An 18,048-nucleotide genomic window follows, 5' to 3' on the forward strand; every position below is an offset into this window, starting at 1 on the left:
AGCATTGAGCCTGCTCAAACAATCAAGGCCTCATACACCTCGTCAATCAGAACGTATAAAAAACATAAATAAAATTTCAGAATCTTCTCTTCATTCCTTTTTTTTTTAAAGCTTTGTAAAATTGTTACTCCATACATATTGTGTTATTTGCAATTTGTGCGTTCTGTTAAAAAATTCTTAAGCATGCTATTGAAATTTATAAAGAAAAGAGAAGATTATCTTGGAAATAAACACCACTTTAAGCATTTCTGAAGACGACTCCTGGAGCAACAAACCAACAAGTGCTGAGCCAATAATGAGTGATCAACGAGCGTGCATTTAGTCAATGATAATGATGAAGAATAAACATTAACATTTGTAAGACCAAAATAATTTTTATTATTATTATAATTTGCTTGATTTTACAGGCTACGTTTTCCTTTCTTTGGATAAATCAATCATTGTTTAAACATAAACTAATTAGATAACTAATTTCATTGTTGAGAACGTAAGCCCTATTTTAAAATTATGTCTATGGGAAATAAATTCCTGCTTTACAAGCATGCACTAGGAACGAATTAATCCGTAAAGTCAGGAACTACCTGTATATCACTGACAAGATTCCATGACCTGCTCTGCACTGCTCAGATAACTTCATATCTGACTGCAAATTACTGCAGGTCTTTTTCATTCCCCACTTCCCTGAGTGTAGTACCGCACAGTTGGTATGTTTCTCTTGGGTTACTGCTACCCATATGCAGTACTTTGCATTTGTCAATGTTAAATTTCAGTTGTCACTTCTCAGCCCATATGGATAACTTTTCTAGATCCTTTTACAGTAGCATACTGTCATTAACAACCCTGCCAACCTCTGTATCATCTGCAAACTTGGATATTAAGCCTGATATACCTTCAGCGATATCACTGATTAATACAAGAAACAATGGGCCCAGCACCAAACCCTGGGGGCCTTCCCTAATAACATTAGCCTACAAATAGCAGTGTCAATTTATTACCACTCTCTGTCATCTCCCACTCACCCATCCCTTTATCCAATGTAGCAACTTGCCCTTAATGCCATACCACTCCAATTTGTACAGCAGGTTTCCATTTGCAACGGTATCAAAAGCTTTCCTGAAATCCAAGTATGTGATATCAAAATTATTCTTTGTATCCAGGTCCTTTGTGACCACATCATAGTATCCAATCAAATTGGTCAGGCGAGAACTCCCCTTAACAAACCCACCCTGTGTCTGAACTATAACTGCAGTCTTCTCTAGATGATCCTGTAATGCTTCTTTAACCAGTGATTCCATTGTTTTCCTACAACAGAAGTTAAACTAACAGGTCTATAATTATTTGTATCACCTTTGGAACCCCCTTTGTGAATTGGGGATACATTTGCACATCTCCAATCCATGAAGACCTCTGCTGAATCTAAGGATACTTTCATAATTATGGCTAAGGATTTGCTTACTTCTCTTCCTGCCTACTTCAATATAACTGGACCCCAGGTGCCGTTTTTATGTTTAACTTCAACTATTTCTCCTTGACTTTGCTTTCTGTTATTACAAAATCATTTAGCTTCCTGTCAAAGTTTAGTATGCTCCAGTCCTCCCCTTCCTTACAGAATTTCTCATGTGTGAATGTAGATGCGTGAATGTAATTATATCTACCATAGCTGAGCAGGATCATCAACAGTCAAAACATCAATATCAAGTGGACCAATATGATTCATCCCCTTCCTTCTGGAGTTTACATAAGTAAAAAAGTCTTTGTTGTATTTCTTTGCATTCTTTGCTAAGGATTTCTCGTAATCGGCCTTCACTTGCCTAACCTCCTTTGTGACTTCATTACAGACTAGTTATATCTACCACAGGCTTCCGTGTCTCCTGATAATTTATATGCATCCCATGCATTTTTCTTCTCTGCCACGAGCCTCATTAGTTCATCTGAGATCTGTTTAGGTCTAAATCTTGAACAGTATTTCTTAGTTACTATTAAAAGCCTAATTTTGACTCACCTTTACATACAAGATTATTTATTAACACCCACGTTAGCCTGAAATTTTGAATTCCAAAATGTTTTTTTATATCTTTATGGCTTTCTGGTCCATAAAGATATAAAAAACAACATTTTGGAATCAAAAGTACATCACCAAGGGTGTCAAGACTACTATTCAAGATTTCTAAGGGGTACAAGCTAAAGGTTATAATGATTTATGCACCAACATTGAGCCATGATGATGAAGAGGTCGAAAAAATGTACACTGAAATTGAGAGTATTCTAGATGAGCAGAAAACCCACTATGCTATCATTATGGGGGACTTCAATGCTAAGGTTGGAAAGAGTCAAAACAGCGCAGAAAGGGGAACTATAGGAAATTTTGGAATTGGCAAAAGAAACGAAAGAGGTGGAAGATGTAGAATTTGCAGAATATCGAGGAATGTCAGCAATGCTTTTTCAAGAAAAGGGTGAACAGAAAGTAGACACTGAAGAGCCCAAATGGATTAAGGACTAATGAAATCAACTTCATCGTCACTAACAGAAGATATATCGTGAATGATGTTACCATCCTGAACAAGGTAAATGTTGGAAGTGATCACAGAATGGTAAGATGCACACTTGATATAGATGTAAGAGAAAAAAACTGACTCGAGTAAATAATACAGTCTTTGATATAACAGAAGAGAAGAAAAAGCAGTATGTACTGGAACTTAAGAACAAGTTTGAGCTTCTGCAGACTGCTCAGGACCAAGATATCGACGAGGAATAGTACAACTTTCTGAAATTGATAAAGCCCAAAAAACCTATAGGTAAAAAGAAATCCAAAGAAGAAAAAATTAGTCAAGAAACACTTCTCATGATGAACTGAAGATGACAAATAAAGAGCAAGATAAACACTGACAAGGACAAAATGGAGTATACTAAGTTATGCAAAGCCATTAGAAAGAGACTCAGAGAGAGAAAACATAAGATTTACACAAGAAAAGTAGAACAAGCACTAAGGGAAAACAAAGGACATAAATCAGCAGTAATACAGAAAGACAAATGATACTGAAACTGAAGAACAGCAATAGTGTACTTATAAATAGCAGAGAAGTCATAATTCAAATAGCATAAGACTGCTATAGAGAATTATACAAGGAGCGAGAGAATGATGCCAGCAGTGGGGAAGATGGGTCACAAATTAGTAACACATACAGCATACCCGATATCCTTCCTGATGAGGTAGAATATGCGTTGAACAAAATGAAGAATCAGAAAGCCCCAGGGGAAGATGAAGTTACTGTAGAGTTGTTAAAATTGGGAGGAAGAGATATGCACAGAAACTGGCAAGACTCTTCACAAAATTCATTAGAAAAGGTGTGACGCCTAAGGAGTGGAATAATGCAATCATAGTTTTGCTGCAAAAGAAAGGAGATAAATCAGAAATTGGAAATTATAGACCAATTAGCTTGTTATCCTACATCTAAAAATTGCTCACAAGGGTCATTATTAACAGATTAGAAAGAATACTTGATGAGAATCAACCGAAAGAGCAAGCTGGCTTTAGGACAGGATTCTCAACTATGAGAAAGCAAATGAATATAAACACCATTATGCCTGGCATTTGTGGATTATGAAAAGGCATTTGACTCCATACAGTATAAGCTAATGTTCCAGGCACTGGAAAGACAAGGCATGGATACCCCATATATTACGATTTTGAAGAAAATATATGACTATGCTACCTCCTTTATTAGACTAGGCAAAGACAGTGGCAAATTTAAAATTGAGAAAGGAATTCAACAACAACACAATCTCACTGAAGTTGTTTATTAGAATGGTCGCAGAAAGGAGTTAATTTGAATTGAGAGTACCTAAACCATTTACAATTTGCATATGACATTGTGATCATAAGCCATGATCCCAGAGAATTAGAGGAATATCTTAATCAGTTATGCAGATTTGTAAGGATTTCGGACTAAAGATGAATATGACAAAAACAAAAGTTTTGATGAACAAGTATGCCAAAGAAAGGGATATAATCATTGAAAAGGTGGATTTATATACTTATCTTGGACAAGTCATTAGCTGTAATAATGATAAATGGCTGGAAGTCAAGAGAAGAATAAATTTTGATGGTAGCATTCAGGAAATATAGTCACATACTGAGGAGCAATAACCCAATTTGTCTGAAACGTAAAATAATGAACCAATGTATAATCCCCACCATGACTTATGGAAGTGAAACTCGGGAACTCACCAAAAGAATGGAAGAGAAGCTGAGAACTACACAGCGAAAAATGGAACGAATTATATTAGGAATTAGACTGTTAGATAAGAAGAGAAACACATGGATTAGGCAGCAAACTCAAGTAAAGGACATTCTTATCAAAACTAAAGAACTAAAATGGTCTTGGGCAAGACACATAGCTTGAACATATGATGACCAATGTACTAAGAAAATAACAGAATGAAACCCAAGAGGAGCTAGAAGGAAACCTGGAAGACAACAACGGAGATGGACAGATGAAATTCATGAGTTTGTGGTTAGTAAATGGATGGCCATTGCACAAAACTGAAGGAACTGGAAGGTTGCTGGAGAGGCCTTCATCCTGCAATGGATTGAAAATTGCTGATGATGATAGCCTGAAATAAAATTTACAGTTTTTTCTAATTTTTAATATGAATATAAGTTGACTTAAACAAGCCTTTTTCAAGTAAGCAATTTAATTCTGGTGTGTGGTTGCATGTATGCAAATGTGCATTAATTTTCACATTTCAAGCCTCCCACCCTCCCCCATTCACTCTGTGGGACTGATAAGTGGAAACAAGATATTGTTTTATTGCCATCAAACATATGTAAACACTCCGTTAGTTTTGGAACAAATATTGTTTTTTTTATATCTTGTTTTCACCACCAAAAGCTAAATATAAATTTCTTTTATATTTTCATGGAACAAAGATAATAAATTTTATTATTATCCATGGGTCAGTTTTTGCCATGCCATGCCATGCCATGCCATGCTTGCTCACCTCATACATACAGTAGCCTGTCAACATCCAACAAAACAGGAGATCAGATGGTAATAAAGTTTATATGCTGCTTTATAGAAACAAACTTTAAGCTCCTGCCAGTTATCGTAATTAACTCATTACGATATTACATAATACTGCTCAGAGACACATCCGAGCTTTCAGTGAAATTTTTCTGGTATCAGTGGCTTGAAAGAAATATCAGTAAGTTCTGAATATTTCACATGTAGGGTCTGCATACTTGCGATGAGATTTTATTACTAGTTCTCAATGAATAAGTAATAAAATATGAGGCAAAGTTTGGTCGGTGGTGTCACCTCTACTTTGATAATCACTTTTGCAGCACTCCTCCTAATTGAGACTGTAGAGTTAACATTAAATTCTGTTATACTGAAAGCATAAACTAGCATTAATTCTGCAGTAGTTGTAAGGTAGGGATGGTAGAAAAACTAATAATAAATAAATTAATTAAATAAAATAAAAAATAAACAAAATAACTAATAAATAAACAAAATAATAATATATTGATATATCGATCGTATGGTATTTGAAAATCATATATCGATATCATTAGTATTGATATATGATTTTCACAAAATATCACATGAGCAGGACAACAGCCAAGGTCATTTAACTGATTTGCCAGGAGAAAGGTGTTAACTGCAAACATGAACTTAAAGCTTCTAAATGTATGTCCACCTTAGGTTTCATTTAAAGTCATTTGAAATGAAATATCTGTTTGCATGTGTTGACATAGTGTTCCAAGTTCTCCCCTTGTGGGGGTGGGGGGAAGCATGCAAGGTAACTGCTGTTGACAGCAGCTGTTCTGCAGTGGGAGCACTTGTCTCCAACTCTTCTCTGTGTTTATTGGATGGGAGAAGCAATGACTAAAGAGACGTACCAGACTTTTTTGCATAGGGTGATATTCCTACTTAGCTATGCTCTAGTGAGTTATCTTCGTTTAAATAGCGAACGCACGCACAAACCGTACCTCTCTTTTCGATCTCCATTTGATACTGCAAAGTAACAAAGTTTAATTAGAGTAAAATGTATCAATATTGCAGTTATTTTCAGAAAAATGTAATTGTTATAAGCTTCTTTCAATAAAGAAATTGTATGGCATTAATGCCAAGCAGAGTTGGACAGTAGTGCTTTCCGTAATAGATAAATTGCAACAAAGTTTTAACATGTTCGCTGCCTTCACACAGATAGGCATAAAATATCATTAGGAGTGATATGCTGTAATGCATATCTACATTCAAAATGTACCCAAGCACTACGCCATAACACATTCAAATGTTCAATCTTAAGCAGGTAGCCAGCAAGTTATAAAATATAACTATAAAAAAAAAAAAAAAAATCCCTTTTTGAAATGCTGGGGATATCAAAATATTGTTTTTTTTTTTTTTTTTTTTTTTTTTTTTCAACATTCCAAAAATTACAGCACATTGTATGAGTTCTCTCACATTTTTAGATGGCAGCAAATGTGTTAATTAATTTTAAAACAAAATCAACAATTGTAACGTAAAGTTTAACTTTAAAAGAAGAAAAAGTACACATTCCCATTATATTACAAAGAAAAAAAGCCTTGTTTTTGCCTAATAAGTACCCCTTCATTATGCAAATTACAGGAAATATTTTGCATTATGCCTTTAGCAGTTTTTTCCTTTCAAAGCAGTTTTAGCTTTGAAAAGGATGTCACATGCTATTGTTTAAAAAATTTATAGCTGAATACATCACAATAAGTATGTCATTCTCATTTACCCTCTCAGAGGAAAACTGTTTTTATGTTTCCTGAGTGCAATTGCCGTGTCAGTGATATACTGTATTTTTTTTATTGCATAAATTGACGTGAAATAGGCAAAAAACTGGATATCTACAGTACACCGGGACAAGTTGTTGTTATTTAACTGCTAATTGGCAGAATATACCACACAAGGGAATACAGTAACTTAGTCAATGGTCAACATTTGGAAACTATTGCACTAACTGGTTCTGCTTCATGAGGTATGTAGTTTGCTGCTGTCAGTATCGATTGTGAAATTGGTCTGTTTGCTATAAACTGCATTTTTTTTTTATATTCTTCTGGGACATGATCACACTGCCATTATACCCAAAACTGTGATATAGCAAGGTGCAAAACATCAGGGGTGCACTGTGTTTAATACATGTTATTTGTCATAAAAATTTCTCTCTCACATTTTCTAGTTATCGCCAGAAAAGAATTTAAAAAAATAATAAAATAATAATAATAATTTTTAACTACTTATCAAAGATAACATGGATTATCCAATAAATCTGTATTTTTTTGTTTTTTTTTTGCTTGCTTTTCATCCCTCTTCAATTTTATTTATTATTAGTTTTTTTCTTTTAATGCTGGGTATCCTCTTGGGTCATTGGTCAAAATTCATCACTGCAACAACAATAATGCAGTGTCATTCACGGGAAAGTGCAGCAAACTTTTTTTTATATATAAATAGCTCTGACAGAAATTAATTAAAAAGTGACTTCTCAGTTTGGAATTTTTTTTTTAAATAGCCTAAAGGGATGATAGTACTGAATAGAGGAACAGAAGTTGAAAGTTTCCTCTTATGCTGATATGAAAATTAGAAGCATCACCTTGCAGTTATCATTGGGTACAGTGGTTTGCAAAAATTTGCAATGAAACAATGTTCCCAATATTTTCTATTAGCAGGCTACTGTAAGTCATCAAGGAAAAGCCGTGAATGGGGCAAGAGAATAAGCAGAACAGCAGATAGAATTCAGTAATTTATGCATTTATTGAATGTAGTTACTCCTAAAGTAAATTAAAAAAAAATGTCATTTATCAAACAAACACAGCATCCATTAAAATTTCATGAAACTTGATTATCAGTCTGTCATGTTTTGATAGGTGCATAGAGTAATGCTAGAGCTGCACCACATACCTGAGTTAAAAAAAAAAAAAAAAAAAAAAAAAAAAGATTTATGCCAAACATTCCAGATTTTGGGATTCCAAATATTTGATCCCTTATAATATATATTAGTCAAAGGCCATAATAGTGCAGGTGGCTCAAGAGCTAGAACAAATTACACTGTTAAATCAGATAACGAAAATTTCTTTGAATTTGTTCAATATATTTACTAATTTTCTCAGATTATTTTCTTCAGTAATTTCTTCTTACATTAGCCCAAACTCTTCCCATCGAGCTAACATAAGTAGGGTTCCTCACTGATTGGTACCCGGACCACCGTTGTTTCTGATTTTTTTAAATGACATTGACAAAGCAAAACAGGGCGTGATGTCAAAATTTGCATAAGATGTGAAGAGCGGCAGCACATGAAAACAGTTATTGAACAACACAAAACAGTGCTTCCTCGGGACTTAATTTTGTATCAGCACATTAGGACCAAATGACATAAAAGGGCTGATGGTACAGGAGCCATTAGCAGGTAGTGAACAAAGATCTAAGAGGGGCATAAAATAAATTGTCTATTTATGAAGGAAATGAGATAGAAACAAAAATCTGCTTTTATTTTTCAACGTAACTGAACTTCATTCAATACACTTGTCCCATTTTATAACAATGAGGAAATACCAGATAAATAAAATTCTTTGTCCTGTCCATCAAAGAACGCAGAAACAGCAGACTTCAGTTCGTTATCATCAGCAGAGCGACGTCCACATACATTTTGGAAAAACGTAACTGGGGGCCAGATCCAAACTGTAAGGTGGATGGGTAAGTTCTGTAAAAATCATAGTTTCTCAAAGCAGCAGCACACCTCTGGAAAGTTTTCGACGGCATATTTCTTTTATGACATCCCTTAGATTGTATAGGGATGTAATACAACTATCCAGTGACTGTCTGTTTGTTTTCCAGGTAGTGAATGTACAAAATTCTCTCAGCATCCCAAAAAATAGTTGCCATAATTTTGCCTAGCTGAAGATTGTGTCCGAAATGCTTTGGGTAGTGGAGAACCCTTGCGCTTCCATTGCATTGATTCTTGCTTGGTCTCTGGATTCCAGTGATGAACCTATGTTTCATCACCCATAAAAATTCTGGAGATGAAAGTTTCAGAATCCCTTCCATAAAGCTCTAAATTCTCCTCACAACACCGTACTCTGAATTGCTTCTGTACAGGGGTAAAAAACAAAAAGCCCCCCCCACTTTAAAAAGTTTCAGTAAAGCTGGAACAGCAGGACTGATTGTTTTCAAAATTTGAACACTTTTTTAGAACATTCTCCTGTACTGTACTCTGTACCCAGTGCATTATCTCCCTTCACCAAAATAACTACAAATGTCACCTCACAGCTACCTATCCCATGAACACCATATGTAGTTTTTGTAATCACTTCTTGATTACAAAATCTCTAAGGCCTGAAACATAATGAAATATAAATATGTATATTGGTGCTCAAAAAATTGTATCACTTGCAAAACTCACCGAATTTTTGTGAAATTTGGCAATATATCATATATGTTTTGTAATAGCATTACCCAATTGCACATCCATCTCTAGCTAGCTCTCTTAGATGATGTCAAGTGCCATACATGATTGCATCATCCTAGTGGCAGTATTCACAATTAACATCATGTAGGAAGTGTTGAATGTAGAGGGTCATTCTACACAAGAAATAGCTAAGAGGATTCACTGTAATTAGTCAACAGTAGCACATTCATTACAAAAATTATCACAAGCTGGCAGTCTAGACAAAAATAAAGTGAATATCCACAAATATCTTCTGCAGTGCAAGGCAGATATCTAATCTATCTGTAGTCTGAAAGAGAAGATCCTCATTGATAGATCTCAAAACAGCATGGATAGAGGATATAGGAGTAAAGGCAAGTAATGCTATAGTATATAGATGCCTTTTCTCATAGAGATTAGTTGCACATTGCCCAATAAAAAAGGCCACTTTTGATGCAAAAAATGAAAACTCAGCATCTAAAGTGGACAAAAGAGTATGCTAGTTCGTCTGAGGATCAGTAGACGGTGAGCAGAACATTCTCCTGTTATTGAGCAGATAGAAGAAGAAGAAAGAATTTCATCTTCACAATAACATGGCCTGGGAACAGTCCAGACAATCCAACTGAAAACTGTTGGAACAAATTGGGTGTTTCCATAATGCAAAAGAAATGAAAAATACTTAGAGAGCTGCAGGAGAAATTATCCATGTTTGATACTATGATATTTCCCACAAATACATTCAGAACCTTATCCACTTGATGCCATAATGATGTATAGAACTCATCAAAGCAAGGGGGGTTGGACAACAAAATATTAGTAGGCATTCTGTTGTGTTTTCTGGTTATATAGCTGCCTGTCGTCCTAGGATCAGCAGAGTGATGAAAAAAAAAATCACTGCATAGAAATTTTGATAAGTAACATGTTATTTTGGAGAAAAGTACACATTTTACTGCATTTACCCATAAGGCACTAAAGTAAATTTTTCTGCAATTAAAAGTCGCATATGTGTATTGGTATTAGAGCTATTTCTAAAAGGTTAGCTACTAGTATAAGGAGAAACACTGGTCCTTGAGGCTACCATGGACATTCTCTCAGGTATGTCAAGATAGGCTTGCTACCTGGGAGTCAAAAACGCTGATAGAACTGATATTCGGGTGACCCTCAAATCAAGTGGACTGAATTTGGTTGTGCAGTCGTTCTGTCACAACCAGATTCTCTGCTCGCACCTTCATGAGGGTGGGACTGTAAGTAACTCTGGGTATAACCTCCATGTACAAGTCCTGAGATACAGCAGCTAGTATATTGGAAGTGACTACCCAGGTGTGAACCAACATAAGCAGAGGTCGAGATGTGACACAGAGGCATGCTGCTCTTCTGTGTTACCAGACAATACTAGATGAGAGATGGCACTAATCAAACAGTGCAATACCACCACTCTGCTTACTGGAGGCTTGAAGTGGTGGAACCCATGTTTAGTCTCTAGGGCAAAGCTCTGGCAACCACCCTGTCTCTTCCATCATGCAGTATGATTGATGTCTTTTGAGGTGGTTGTTGTTGTTGTTTTTTGGTGCAAGGGCTGCTTAGGCCATATTGCACCTATCACCGTTATAAATGTTACATATGCATGGTGATTGTGATAGCATTACTCAAAAACGATCATATAATTCGATATTTTTTGTGAAGTGAAAGAACTCCAGTAGATTAGCGTCGTTACCTATGATGTGGCAGAGTGTCAAAGGTTCTTTAAGGTTTGGCAGAAAGCTAAAAGAGACTTGGCGAGCAGTGGTGTATAAAGTACACTCAATAAGAATATGCTTTATTGTGAGTGGACAGTTGCACTGTGTGCATTGTGGAGGATCATTACCTGTGAGGAGATAAAGGTGGGTAAGATGACTATGGCCAATTCGCGCTCTAGTTAAAATTACTTCCTCCCTCCTGTTCATACGGAAACTGGAGGTCCACAGTTGCGGTTCAGGTTTTATTTGGCGGAGTTTATTGTGCGTTTGGGCTTGCCATTGAATTCTCCATTGTTCTTTACACATTCTTCAAATGTTACTTTTGTAGTCAAGATATGGGACGTAATGCTGTGATAATTCTCTGTCGGATGGGTGTTTAGCGGCATAGTCTGCACGTTCGTTTCCTTGTATCCCAGCATGGCCTGGGATCCAACAGAAAATAACCACTCGTTGGAGTTCTTGAAGATGCATCAGTTTGGATTTTATGAGCTTTATTAAAGGATGTGTTTTAGAAGAATTGTTCTGTAAAGCTATAATCGCACTCTGGGAATCTGTATATATCATGCTTTTATGGATGGTCAGATGGAGGATATTTTCCACTGCAATTTTGATGGCGTATAATTCAGCTGTATAGCTGCTGCATTCATTGGGGAGTGATACAGAGAAGGTTTTATGAGAGAAAACGGCTGATGCACCCACTCCACTCTCAGATTTTGATCCGTCAGTATATATTTTTGAAAAATGCAGATAATTTTGTGTATGGGCTATATGGAGTTGTTGTATATTAACATTTGCAAGAGAGTGTTTTCCCCAGTTTAGAAAATAATTGTCACAGAGTGGCATAATATACCTCCATGGGGGATCCGTACTGCTTAAATCTTGAAGAACTTTATCAGGATCTATATTCCAGGTTTCTGATAGTGCTTGAGCTCTGAGAGCAAAAGGTTGAATTGCTCTTGGTTTATTTCTATAGAATGTTGTGAACTGTGGGTCGTAAGTATCGGCCTAATGGGATGGGTAGGTAGACTTTGGATTTTAGTTGTGTAGTTAAGAATTAACATCTTTCTCCTGAGGGTTAGAGGAAGTTCATGAGCATCAATATAAAGACTTTGAACTGGTGAAGTTCTATAAGCGCCTGTAGAAATCCTCAGGGCAAAGTGTTGAATTGGTGCAAGTCGCGCTAGCACGCTTTCTCTAGCAGAATCATACACCGGGGCACCATAATCAAGGCGAGATCTGATTAGGGCTCTATACAAATGCAGTAACGTGTACCAATCGGCACCCCATGATGTAGAAGAAATGACTCTGAGTATGTTCGTTTTTTTCAGGCAAGACGTCTTTAGATGTTTAACGTGCTCTATGAAGTTCAACTTACTATCAAAAGTCAGACCAAGCAGACGAATGCTGCTCACAACTGAGATAGGCTGATTTGTTAAGTGTACTTCTGGATCTGGATGCATCTTCCTTTTGTTGCAAAAGTGAACTACTTTAGATTTTGAACAAGAGAGTCGATACCCATTCTGTGCCATCCATAACTGAATATTATTAATTGAAATTTGGAGTTGCTGCTCAATGAAAGTCATGTTTTGAGAACTGCAAGAAAAAGTGAGATCATCGGCATAGAGGTATGAATTCACAGTGCTGGGCATATATTTAGTCATATGGTTTATTCTTATTGCGAATAAGGTGGCGCTGAGCACAGAGCCTTGTGGGACCCCTTCTTCTTGTATATATGTTTGAAAGAGAACTTGTCGGTATCGGACTTGAAAAGATCTGTGCTGAAGGAAATTCAATATGAAGTACGGTAAGTGGCCTCTCAGGTCAAGGGAATGCAGATCTCTTAGGATACCAAAACGCCATGTGGTGTCGAAGGCTTTTTCTACATCAAGGCATACCATGACGAGATGCTCATTTCGAATGAATGCATTCCTGATGTTTGTTTCTGCTTTGACCATGAGATCCAGGGCTGATCGATTTTTCCTGAATCCAAATTGATTGTCAGAAATTATATTTTTAGAGTCGAGAAACCAAGTAAGTCGTCGGTGAATTATTTTTTCCAGGGTTTTGCTTAAGCAGCTGGTGAGAGAAATAGGTCTATAGTTTTCAGGAATGGAATGATCTTTTCCTGGTTTTGGAATTGCTATTATATAGGAGTGGTGCCAGGAACTGGGGAAGCAATGTTCAAGAAAGATGCGATTGAAAAAAGTGAGCAGTGAACAGACTGATTCTTTATTTAAGTGTTGGAGCATTTTGTAGTATATTCCGTCGGGGCCTGCAGCACTTTGTTTTGAGCTAGATATGGCTTCTTGAAGTTCAAGCATTGTAAGCGGCTGATTATAAGGTAAAGTACATTTACTCGTAGGTCTGAAGTTCAGTTTGGACTTTTCAGCTAATACTTTGATCTTCTGGAATGATAGATCATATGCTGTTGAGGCAGATAACTGAAAAAACAGTCCCTAGGGCATTCGCTATATCTGTAGGAGAAGAAAGATCCTGTCCATTCCAGTTGAGAATTGGGGAGGATAATTGGGGAACTTTGCCACTTAGTTGTTTTATTTTCTGCCATATTATTCTTGAATCAGTATTTTTATTAATCGAGCTCGCAAATCGAATCCAAGATTCTCTTTTAGCTTTCTTCCTAATGTGACGGGCCTTGGCTCTGAGTCTCTTGTAGTTTATAAGATTGGCGGTGGTGGGATATTTTCGAAACAGATTCCATGCTCGGTTTTTTTCTTTTTTTGCACCTTTGCACTCTTCGTTCCACCAATAGTTTATGGTTCTATGGGCTGTTGACTGTGATTGTGGAATCGCAGTGCATGCAGCAGCCAGTATTTGTCTCGTGATGTGATCGGTAGCTGTGTCAATAGGACAGGTTTCGATGATCTGTTCATCAAAGGACACTCGGGAAGTGAATTTTGCCCAATCTGCTCTGTGAAATTTCCATTTTACATAGTTTTGGGAAATTATGGAATGACCTGTTTGAATTTTACATATTAGCGGAAAGTGATCACTATTTAGCGGGTTGTCGAGGGCCGTCCACTCAATACTAGGGAAGAGGATCGGAGAGCATATCGAAAGGTCTATTGCAGAAGTTGTACCCGTAGAGAGATGGATGTAAGTTGGCAAGCCAGTATTTAGTATAATCAGATTTTGTCTGTCAGCAAGCTGTTCGATAAGTTGTCCTCGTCTATCTGCATTGGGACAACCCCACAATGGATGGTGTCCATTGAAGTCACCCAATAAACAGATAGGGGTTGGCAACTGCTGAATAAGATCTTCCAGTTCATGGATGGTATAAGAGTGATTGGGCGAAAGGTAGATAGAAACGATTGTCAAAGTAATACCAATCACAATACGTGTTGCAACAGCTTCGATGGAGGTTTGTAAAGGAATTAATCTGCAAGGTACTCTGGAGTCTATGAGTATGGCTACCCCTCCGTGAGCATTATTTGTAGCAGTTCTGTCTTTTCTAAAGAGTGCATAATTCTTAACTGAGAGTGATACATGACGTGTTAAATTTGTCTCTTGTAGGCAGATGCCTACGGGATGGTAACGATCAATTAACTCGTGGATATCATCAATGTTACTGCGAATTCCTCTACAGTTCCACTGTATGATTTGGTGCATTATTTGGCTTTGTTACTTGAGGAAGATTCTGAGTCTTTTTTATTTCCAGGTTGTTTGTGGCGATCGAGTTTCATTTTCTCTTTTCTTGGAAAGGTTGGGCGTCCGGTATCCAAGACATCTTCTGCATGAAGGTCTAGGATAGGTTCATTTGGGTCAGTATTGTTATCAGTGTCCATATTTTCTGAAGTGATATTGTTTGTCTTCCTATTTGTAACTGAGTCGGTTTTTGACTTTGAAATATCTGGTGGTCTATGTGGGGTTGCTGGTGGGACTGTGACAGGGGTGTTGTTGGCTCTATCTACTACCTTTTGCTCTTTTGGAGTCTGTTTCATTGATGGTGACAGTATAGATCGGGCCCAATCTGCAATCGACATTGTTGGGGGAACTGATACTTCAGTTTGTGTTGCTGTTGTTTGGTATTTTTGCATTGCTGCTGCATAGGTGTTCTTAGGTGTGTTAAGCATAATTTGCTTTCTTGCCTCTTGGTATGTGACTTTTCGTTCTACCCTGTACTTTTGGATTTTTTTTTCAGTTTTCCATAGATCGCATGACTTGGAGTAGGCTGGATGCACGCCTTTGCATTCAGACAGTGCGGTGTTTTGGCGTCACAGTCTGTGTGCGAATGTTCTTTCGACCCACAGTTTGGGCAGACTGGATCTCCTCGACAAGCCATTTGTGCGTGACCAAATTTTTGACACTTGTAGCATCTTATAGGATTCGGGATAAAGGGTCGCACTCGGCAGTTGAGATAGCCGGCTTTGACACTGGATGGCAAGATAGGTGTTCCGAATGTCAGGATGATGTTGCGGGTGGGAACAAGTTCTCCATCTTTCCTGATCATGATGCGCTTGGCTTGTATCACTTTCTGATGTTTGAGTTCTTGGGCCAGTTCATCTTCTGTTACATTTATCAGATCCCACTCTGCAATTACTCCCTTGGAAGTATTTAGCGTTGCATGAGGGGTAACTTGAATGGGTAGTCCGCCAAATATTGTTAGTTTCAACAGTCTCTCAGAATGTGCACGACTCACTGTTTCTACCAAGAGGTCTCCAGATCTTAGTCTTCTCACCATTTTGGGAGAGCCCGCCACATTTTCCAAACATTTTTGTATAAGAAATGGTGAGAGAGTGCTCATAGATTTGTCCGACAGACTATGTAAGATAAGGAATGATGGGCATTCCTGTTGGTCTGTGTCTGTACGCAGTCGTTTAGACTTTGTTGCATCGTGAGAAATTTCATGATCAGCATTGTTGATGGTACTGGATGAGCGCCTAGGCTGCTCAAGCTCTGGGTAATTGTCGTAGTCCATGTTAGGCTCCTTTTTGCCCTGGGAGGTTGACTTTCCCTCCCAAGTTTCCGGCCCCGCCACAGGGAGGCAGGAGCAGTGCCGCAAGGAGGCCAAGCGGTTAGATAAGTTAGTTGGTTAGTAAAATAGAGTAAATATATGTAATGAAAAAGAAAGGTGAGTTTCCTTCCTTGTTCTTACTTGTGATTTTTCAAGTATAGAACTGAATTTTAAATGAACTTGCAGTAAAAAACGATATAACTTAAAATAAACTTTTATCACTTGGAAAGATCGCTATATATTCGCACTTTGAACGCTTGACCTCGAATTCGCTTGGCACCCGGGGCCGTCTTTTGAGGTAATGATGGTCATCATGGCAAGATCCAATCTTCTTTACATTTTGAGGGTACAGCTCAACAACAATGTTCGCAGGCCGGCTGCTATATAGTTCACCAGACCAAACCTGTTTATAACTCTCTAGGCGGCTTCTGGATCAGCTAATGTATAATCTTGTGCCTCTACTCTGCCAAACAGTGACCAATGGAAGTCTGAGTAGTATGTGTGTGAGTGTGCAGTTTTTATTAAAACAATCAGAAGATATAGCTATATCAGGTCAATGATTATTGCCAAAGGATAAAAGCAAAGGATTTTAAAGGAAAAATGGGCACTGGTACAACAAGTGCTTTCACTGATAGAGGGTTAACTAAATTTAAGATAACACACAGAATTAGAAAATTAGACATTGCCTGAGAAAAAGTCTGCTAACACAGAGGCAGCATAAATGGCACCCTCTACATCTGAAGCAGACATATTCGAAGAGGATCAGCTAGAATAGAAATTTTTTTCCCTTTTTTTATGTTTATATACTAAAGTACATTTATGTTTTTTATGTCCATATACAAAAGCATGTTTATGTTTTTTTACGTTTACATATTACAGGATATTTATGGGCAGTTAATAAAATTGCATTCTTAATCTCTCTATTTCTTATTTAGCTTCATTATTTCTGCATTAAATATATTAAAAATAAAACTTTCTAGATAATGGAAAAATCAAAATTAACAATCCCCTAAGGTGCCATTATTCTGAAAGTGTACTGTATCTCACAAAAAGGTTTCGTCTGCTCCTATACTTATCTTCAATGACATTCACATATCTCTATTAGGGATTACTCTGAATTCTATCTCTCTTGGCATAAGCACATCACAAACGTTTCTTCCTAGATGCAGCATCTAAAACACTGGGTTTTCTTTTAGAGTTTCAGGGCTTGCTAGAATACTTAATGCAGAAAAACAGAAAATACGATTCTTAAACGGCTTCTTGCCTCCACTAATCATGCTGGTGTTTGTAAAATAATGCTGTTGGGTTGGTGACTACTTTTATATCCTTCATGAAGATGTCGCTTAAGAAGGTTTTAGCTCCTGACCCGTAAGGACTTTAAAGAGTTTCATGACTTGCTAGAATACTTAATGCAGAAAAACAGAAAATATGATTCAGGAAAATATGATTTGCCATTAAACTCTTTAAAAGTCCTTAGGGGTCAGGAACTAAAACCCTCTTAAGAAACATCTTCACAAAGAATATAAAAGTAGTCGCCAACCCAACAGTGTTATTTTACAAATACCAGCACAATTAGTGGAGGCAAGAAGCCATTTGAGAATCGTAGTTTCTGTTTTTCTGCAACTGGGTTTTCTCTTTCACTCTCTGCATTACATTTCTTCCAAACAGCTGTTCACTCTCTACAAATCTGTCCCACCATGGAATATTGTTCACACATTGGGGGGGACGGTGCTCCCAAAACCTCAGGTTTCTAGTTTACATTCAAAGGAAGGCAGTTAGGTTAATTAATTAATGCCCCATCTCTAAGAAAAATCTCTCCACTCTCTGTCTTCTGCTGCATGCCTTTTCTATAGATACTTCTATTGGCACTGTTCTTCTGAATTGACTTCA

The 18,048-nt window shown here is 37.2% G+C and overlaps 1 protein-coding gene across 1 annotated transcript in view; it reads right to left on the reverse strand.

The window, feature by feature from the left end:
* Positions 1 to 18,048, reverse strand: part of pit (probable ATP-dependent RNA helicase pitchoune) — a 170,137-nt gene that overhangs the window by 95,050 nt on the left and 57,039 nt on the right. The gene's annotated exons all lie outside the window — the stretch shown is intronic.

This window comes from Mastigoproctus giganteus, chromosome 3, assembly GCF_048544385.1.
Source record: "Mastigoproctus giganteus isolate SK-2022 chromosome 3, ASM4854438v1, whole genome shotgun sequence".
NCBI lineage: Eukaryota > Metazoa > Arthropoda > Arachnida > Uropygi > Thelyphonidae > Mastigoproctus > Mastigoproctus giganteus.